Below are 8973 nucleotides of genomic sequence, written 5' to 3' on the forward strand. Positions count from 1 at the left end.
ACGCCAAATGGTAAAAGAAGAGAAAGAAACACAAATGTGGACTACTCACAAAACCTTCAGGAAAACGCTAATTATCCAACAAACAACACATCAGTTACAACAAAAATTTGATAAACAATTTGATTTTTGAATTACAAGGAATTGGATGGGAGCTCTCAATGATGAGAGCAATTACAAGTTAACGAAAAGAACAACAAAAACTGAAAAATTACATAAAATGAAAACGATTATTATCATAAATTTTAGAATGTTCGCTATAAACTGAACAATATTATTCAGTAAATGCTCAATTAAAAGTTCATAAGATCTCGAAGAATATTCGACTGTATAATTATTAAATTAACGGTAAAAAACAGAATAGTCAAAAAAATTACAGAAGATTGTCCAAGTCATTAAATTCAATATCTTTCAACGGAAGTGAAAAAGGCTAAGTTATGCATCAATGGGAAGACAGTTATGCTTGTCCTTGAATACATCAATAAAATATCATATTGAGTCTTGTGATGTTGAAAACAAAAATAAATATAGACAAAAACCAAAAATTCATACGAAAAGTGCGAGACAAAAATGTTGAAGCCATTTAAACCACACAGTTTTCGCTTAAAACTTTACCTCTGACCAATTAAACGCTTTTTCTCAGCCAATAAAAGAAAACCTATCAATATTAGAATAAAGCGATAAAATTTCAAAAAGAACCAAAATTGAAAAAGAACCAAAGAACCAAATAAATCTCCAAAATTTGAATGAAAATTATGAATATTTGTGGCATCGAAGTCTTAAAACCAAAATTTAAACAATAAAAGCTCCAATTATTGTTTTGGGTTGTAAAATAAAGGAAGGGGTCCTATCATTACTGACGCTGACTTACAGTTCACATAAAAAATTAAGATATGTTAACGTTCAAAAAAAAATCGAAATTAAATTTATAGTCTTCACGGCCAATAGCTGTCCACTCAGAGCACTAGATAGGTTCGCTTAAAGCTGATTAGGATGCCTGTTGTACAATTAGTTAGAGAGTCCATGCCATAGGACAACGAAAAATAGTGAAATCTGCAAAATAAAATCAAAATTTTGTTAATATATACGAATACAGAGTCGAAGCCTATAAAAAAATGAGCGAATCCTTGGTAACCATTTTTTATGTTCATTGGTTTTCATTTGACTGCAATGAGGTTTGCCATTAATGGGACTCTGATGTGAAAGCTGAGTAGTCTCTAAGTGACCTAAAAAAGCACAAAAAATATGAACAGTTTTTAAAACAACAGCTCTCAAATGGAATTCGATTTTTAATAGTAAACTTCTCTATGAGACCAGAAATAGACTTTTTATAGTCTTTCGTCTATCGGGAACGGTTAAAATATATTCATATTCAAGCGTAAATTTTAATTCCGAATTAACAGTTTTATAGAAAAAAAATTAATTTGAACAAAAAGTTGCGCCAAAAGTGAACAAAATCATGCCAAATATCCCGTGTTCACACAAAATTTTAAACATCGATAACTCCTCGAAAGAAACGAATTTCAAAAAAATTGTGTGATTTTGACTTTGACGGTGGACCAACTTATTAATGATACCACTCACATCTCTCTACTACGATTAATATATCAATCGGCCAAAAATGACTGAACAAACAAAAACACATTTGAGTATATAGTTCCCCCTCCCCCACAAGGGGGGTTGGAACAATTAACAAAAAAGCTCTCGTTGGCTCTTCCATCATGCTTCAGAAATAATATAGTTGCAGCACAGGTTGGGGCGGAATTTTTGTAACTCAGCCTCCTCTCATATTGAGCGAATTGGAATCTGGAAAGAAACTTGTAAAATTATTCACAGATTGAAATATTCTCGCATTGTTATCTAAGACTGTAATCGCATATTGCAAAAAATTGTTATAAATGCGTCCATCTTTATGATTTGAAGCTATATTTTGGCATAAGGTGATTGTTGTTTACTTTCACTGTTTTTTAAACATCCGGAGAGTGAGAGCTATGTTACATAATCATCGAGTATTCATAATTCCAAACTCACGTCAATAATTGAAAATTATGTCCAGGAAACTTTTCTCGGCTCTGTAACAATATAGTTTCATTCAAAGGGAAAAGAATTTTTAACTGAAAAAATACTCGGTAAAATGGGTTTTAAAATTACATAAATCATTCTTAGGGAAAATTTTTGAGATAAATTTTTGAGAAATTTTTGAGACAGTTTTCCTAACAATGTTTCCCCGAGGTTCTGGAATTTTTATCAGTAGGATCTGATAAAAAGGTCTTATAATATTAAAAATTCTGCATTTCAGTTCTCAGCAAATAATAGTTGATAAGATATTTTGGTGTTATTTGTCTTAATGTTAAGGTTACCGCATAAGATCATACGGAATGTCATTTTTTTTGGAAATCACGTCTCACATTAGCTTCAGTCTCATTTCGATTATTTGTCGATAGGGTGCGTCAAATGATCTGATACGAATAGGTTTTATCATGTAAGATCTGTAATAGTAAAACAATTATCACGTACAAACTGGTTCGACCAAGTTTTACTGCCTAATATCTAACTATAGTTTTTTTGAATTTCTACAAAAAGATCATATTTTTACAGGCTACCGAAAATGCAGTTTGTTTATAAAACTGCCAGCTCATGTTCGAAAAAAATCTAATTTAGTTATCTGATTTTGCAAGTAGAGTGAAACAATGCGCCATGGATCATTTTTCCCACAGGTTTTTATATGTCTGAGAAAATAATTAGTCCACATTAAACTTGTAGTGTATGCCGCATAAAAAATTTTAAAAAAATGTGAGGTTAGGCAGTGTAAGTTTCAAGTCAAAGCACATATTATTCGGACCGATTGAAAAGGAGTTCAAACTCAACAATTCTTATGGCCCAAAATTCTGGACCTGCTCAATTTTTTTTCAAAAAGTTTTTTTTAGTTTTATAAGAATATGTTGAAAATCATGGTAGAGATTTTGGATAATTGTTACATGGAGGACTCCAGAGTTGCAAATCAAGGCAAACTTCTGACTAATTTTGTGCAAAGAGTGCTTCCTTTCAAAGATTTTCTTTTCCAGCTCTAACTGCAGCGAGTTTCATTTGCCTGTCACAAATGCTTTGAAGATGGTCTGTTCTTCAGCGAATAGCAGGGAGATTCAAAAAACAAATTGATATGAAGTTTTTTATACTGAAATTTTGAAAATTTGCATCATTTGGTTTCAAAAACAGATTTATAAGCATTCTGTTCTGAGTCTACTGTAACTCAATTGAAATAAGCGGCATGGAAACAATGAAATTGAACACGTAAATCCAGAAGCTCAAAACAATTCGGTTTCCATCGTTAAATCTCCCCCAGTTTAGCTGACAATGAACTCTTATCGGTTTTTTACAAATCAATATAGCCAAATATATTGCAAAGATATAAGAAGACTTCACGTACAAAAAAATCTAAAAACCGCATAGTTGCGTTGAAGTTAAGATCTGCAGTCTATTGAAATGCTTTCGTCACATCCATGGTCTGAAACATTTCATTTTGTGCTTTGTCAGAAAAATGTACGGTAATCTCCACCAGTCCCAGCTAGTTTCAGAGGACGGATAATGGAGTGCAAATAATAACGTTTTTGCAATACCCATACACAAATATTGTCCAACATTAAGCATAATTAAACGTCGGATACAGGCAATAAATTTTTTCACAATTTCCTGTTTTTCCTTTTACTTTTTGCTTGAAAAGTTTTTTAAAACAAGAATTTGTTTTTTTAATTGATATGAACTGAAACTTCGAAAATTTGACTGGAAAAAATGATTCGAAACACCAAATTGCATGAGTGTGCTTTCGAGAACTTTCATTTTTCTGCATTTTGTCTGAAGTATTTTCATTTTGTGTCTTCTTTTTATGCGATAAAAAGTAAAAAAAATACCATGAGTGTCACAATTTTCAACGAACTTTTTGACTTTCAACCAACTCAAAAAAATTCCAAAAAAGGAACCAATTGCACTTCAAATTTTACGAAGTATCTAAAAATTATGTCTACAAACAGTATGTAACAAAAATTGATGGGCTAATCCAAAACATCTATCTGTAGACTTTACCTATTAAAAATGTTATCTGAATTAGAAAAAGAATTGTGGTGGCTCAGAGGCACCACTCTACTATCAAATATACATACTACTACTGCAGAATCTTCAGTTATTAGAAATACTAATAGTTTTTCCCGCTCTCAGCAACTTTGATTACGATATCACAACCCAAGATTGTTTGCTTTAGTGAGTTTTGGCTGAATCAAGGTATTGAACCTGGATTATACAAACTTCTAGGTTCCATTATCTTGAGCTATATACTATGAGATCAAGAAGAGGGAGAACTGATTTGTCTTTTTGCTGTATTAAGCTTTATTATGAAATGTTTTCTGAAAAAGAGGGGGACAGTCTGCAAAATGATGCAACAAAAATGACCTAAGAGGAAAAAAATTTTGTTGCTCTCCTGTACAGCACAAATAAGTCCGTCTATAGTTTTTGGACCATTTTGAGGAACACTGGGTGCAGTTTATCGTAAGACTTTCAAACAGACTTTTTAGATTGTGGGAATTTTAATGTCAAAATGTTGGCTAATAACGGAAACAATAAACAATTAACCCGTACCCTACGATGCTTTGACCCTATTTTTTTATTGAAAAGACACCCACCAGCATTGAGCTCAATGGAACTTAATTTTGCATGTAAAGTTTATTTAAAAAATGAATTTTTAATTTCGGCTTGAGTGGAGTAGTTGAAAACTTGCTGAGCCCTTGCTTATAAAACCAAAAACAAATTGTTGACTTAAAAAGGCAAAAGTTTTCGATAAAAGTAATAACCACGGGTGTTCACGAGGTAGTTTACGAGGCCCTCTCCTGATCTGCATCTACAAGAACGATCTGCGAGTAGATGATATTAAATCAACTTTGATGATACTAATTCAAAGCTAACGAGGATGTGAATTTGAAAAAAAAAATCTTGAATCATAAACACCAGAATAACGCTAAACAGCGGTAAAGCTCCTATAACTATTTCTTGCAATCAAAACATTGAAAATGGAAAAACATTCTGTGAGAACTTTTGTTTCGAGAAGTGCCAGATACCTTGAAATTGAAATTGAAAGTTAACTGAAATTTGATGTAAACTTTGAAAAAAAAAATGTTAAAACCTGGCTCTAAGGTAACATCTTTTATGTATCATATTCGAGCCTTTTTCAACATCAACCACCAATACCAGGTTTACAAGGCATAAATTAAAACAATTTATCAATATGGAGATTTAATTTTGCGGTACTGCAAAAAACAAAATGTAATCAAGATTGAAAAAAAAAATAAAACTTAGAATTCTTTCAAGCTTAGAAAGTATAAAAGCCTCAATAATATCTCAATACCTCAAAAAAATCGAAGAAATTGAAATTGAAAAAATTGAAATCTGTCACCTTAGAGAACTAGATATTTACTAGTTGTTTAAGATATTGAGAAAAATTCTGAGACAAGAACCGGAGTACCATTTTTTTAATAGCCTCATAACAGAAGAAGAAGTCTCAAAGTGGCTAAACAGCACTACTAGATTTAAAAAAATGAGAAAAAAATTTGTATAAAAAATTAAAGGAAAAGAATGAAAACAAGGTGCGACTACATTTCAATAAATGTATTCAGTCGAACATAAACGTTTTTATATCGGTGATAAAGTGCAAATATAAGGTTTGCATGCATAAATTTTTGCAGGACTTTCGGCGTTTGTATAAATGTGATGAAGATGGTCTCCTAAGTTTATTCTCGTAGCACTTTATTCTGGTAACCTGGTAAAATAAAACAAAGTTTGCCAGGAGTTATTTCTACGGTGATGTGGCCATAAAAAATGAGCAATAATTTTGTTTTTGTATAATGATCCTTGTAATGAAACTTATCACTCGGAGCACAAGAGTTAGCACAATTGTTAGCACAAGAGACACCATTCAGAAGACTAAATGTGTGCATTGTGTTCTCTGAAAAGGTTGTAAATTCTGCTAAACTTGTTGTTTTAATGCAACTTCAATCTTTTGAAAAAATTGTTATTATTATAATTATTAGTATTGTTTTATTATTTTTATTGTTATTATTATTATTATTGTTATTAATATTATTGTTATTATAATAATAATAATAATAATATTTATTAATATTATTATTGTTATTATTATTATTATTATTATTATTATTATTATTATTATTATTATTATCATTATTATTATTATTATTATTATTATTATTATTATTATTATTATTATTATTATTATTATTAGTATTATTATGATTTTCTTTATTATTATTTTTATTATATAATAATACTAAAATCATTTTTTTATTTGAGTCGATGTAAACATTTTTTGAGTTGAATGAAAATAAGGGCGTCAATGAGACAATTCTTATCGGCCCAAAACTGCTGATCTCTACATTTTTTGGACTTCGAAATCACTGCGAATGACCGGCTAAATTTGTGTGAAGGGTGTTTCCTCTCAGAGATTTTGATTTATAGCTCTAACTGCAGCGAGTTTTTTTTTTTGCGCGTCATAAACCTATTGGCGGTGGTCTGTTCATCAGCTCATAGTATGGACAATCAAAAACTAGAAAGATATGAAGTTCTTGAATGCCAAAAATTTGAAGTTTTGCATCATATTCTTTCAAAAACTGATTGATAAACAGACTGTTCAGAGTCTGCAGTAACTCATTTGAAATAATTGGCATGAAAACATTGAAATTGAAAACGTATATCCAGAAGCTCAAAGTAATTGGATTTTGATCAATAAACCTCCCCCCGTTTAGTTGACACGAGAATACTTCACTCTTATCGGTGTTCTACAAATCAATATACCCAAAAATACTGAAAAGATGGAAATAGATAACAATGGTCTCAAACATTTCATATCATTCTCAAAATAAAAAATTTATCGCAATCTCCACAAATCTGAGCCGTTTTAAAAGGATGGAAGAAAGAGTACAAACAATAACGTTTTTGCAATACTCACTCACTATGATTATAAATTAACAATTTTTCATATCTTTTGTCGATTATAATTTCAACATCTGTTTATCTAAATCTTTAAAACACATGGACAGCTGAAATTCGATTTGCATCCCAAAATAATCTCATCAGCTAATTTGGTCAAGTGATGATGTCAAAACAGCTATTGAGTTTGGCTCCGACCCTAAATTCAACTGCTGAGACGCCAAAACAAACAGCCTTCAGTCGACAGATTGAGATAAAATTAAGATGTCAACCCAATCATTATGGTGATAGTCTTTTGAATAAATGCGAATAATTGGTGATAATACACTCCATAGTATTACACTGTAAAGGGAGGATCTAAAAGGTTTATTTCAGATTAACCCACTAAGCAGTACCCAGATGTCAGTTGATGAACGTTTGCGTTTGTCTGTGAGAGACAGGGCATCAGTCTAGATTTAACGACCAGTTTCTCGCTAATTTTGATTTTGATTTAGATGTCACAATTGAACGGCGGACGGCGTATTGGCCCACAGGGCGTTTAGGCCACAATCAAGAAATGAGAAATTTAAACGAAAATGTACGTAAGGTGTGAAAAGAGATTCATTTTTTATCAACTAGCGTTAAGAAGTTCTATCCGTGGTTGCACGTCAGTCCCCTCTCCCCTGACAGGGTGGGGGCGGGGGGGGGGTGGCTGCGGTCACAGAGGGGGCAAGTGGACTGCCAACCAACGCATACACTGTCCACCAAACTAGCGATTTAACGACCAATGAGAATTTCTGACCAAGAATAAAAGCACACAAACTCTAATAAGACAGTCATGAATTAACGCTTAAAACTTAAAACGCCATTGAAGCATAAGGATCTATTCCGGTTTGCCCCCCCCCCCCCCCAACTTAGTGGGCTTATATTTTTTACGCCCCAGTAGCGTGCTATATAACAACATATAATTTGTAACTGGGGGGCGTAAAAAACACTGGGGGGGGGGGGGGGGGGGCTGAAACAGAATAGATCCGATAAAGATTTGTCATCCAAAGAGAGGGAGCCGTTTGAGTGATTGAGTTTGCTTTTGACTAGCCCAATAAAACGGAAGATAATATATGGCGTGGATGAAGCTATGGATGTCTGGATATCTGTCGCCCAAAACGAAGGGACGTCAATTTAGGATTATTGTTATAAATTGAATAAATACAAGCAGAATATATACCAAATTGCATCATTTTTTTAGCCAATCCGGTTCGAGTGCTTAAAATTCGGATCTTTTCCCTTTGTGCCCCCCAGTACGTTATGCCCCCCCCCCCCCCCCCCCTGCAAAACCGAATGAAATAAAATGAGAATCAGATCCGAGTGCTTAAATTTGGTCTGGTAAATTGATTGGTTTTAATTAAAGTACAGCAAATCTATTAAATGGCAAATTAATAAGTTGTAGAAGTTCCTTGATTATCTGTATTGTGTGGTCGGATTGCGCTCCACGCTAACCACCCTGACGTGAGGAGAGGGGGTAGGGGGAGTTGAGACAACGAATAGACATTGTGACTCTATTTTGTAAGCACTTTGTCACACAAAAAATGCATTTAAAGTAATAAGTTTAAGATCAACTAATCAGAGCACGATAAATTTTTGGCTTTTAAATCTCATTCTTTTGCATTCTGCTCTGAGCCCGTTTGACTCCATCGGCTTCCTCCTCATAAAATGTACCGAATACGCTAAGTTCAGGATGGATATTTTTTCAAGTCTTTGAACGTATTAGTATAAAATTGCGACAGGAATTGAACTGATCATTAATGAGACCAAAAACCTGTTAAAAGAGCATCTGAAAAACTTTGCCGATTAAACTCTCAGTTTTGATCGATGCAATCCTAATACTTTGTTTATGTTGTTTTCTTTTGCTAATAGATTTGAATAGGGCTTCCCGAAATTCTCCTTAATCTGGATCTGGAAGCATGACAAAAACCTCTTAAATTCAATTTGGGATACGTAAATATTGAA

General features: G+C 32.8%; 1 protein-coding gene across 1 annotated transcript in view; it reads right to left on the minus strand.

Moving 5' to 3' along the window:
• Window positions 1-7061, minus strand: part of LOC142346264 (neuronal acetylcholine receptor subunit beta-3-like) — a 57843-nt gene extending 50782 nt beyond the window's left edge. Inside the window, exon 1 of the mRNA XM_075398778.1 lies at window positions 7007-7061. The gene's annotated coding sequence lies outside the window, so the exon portion shown is untranslated. The remainder of the gene's footprint in view (window positions 1-7006) is intronic.
• Window positions 7062-8973: the final 1912 nt, after the last annotated feature.

This window comes from Convolutriloba macropyga, chromosome 9 (assembly GCF_964194025.1).
Source record: "Convolutriloba macropyga chromosome 9, txConMacr16.3, whole genome shotgun sequence".
Taxonomy (NCBI): domain Eukaryota; kingdom Metazoa; phylum Xenacoelomorpha; order Acoela; family Convolutidae; genus Convolutriloba; species Convolutriloba macropyga.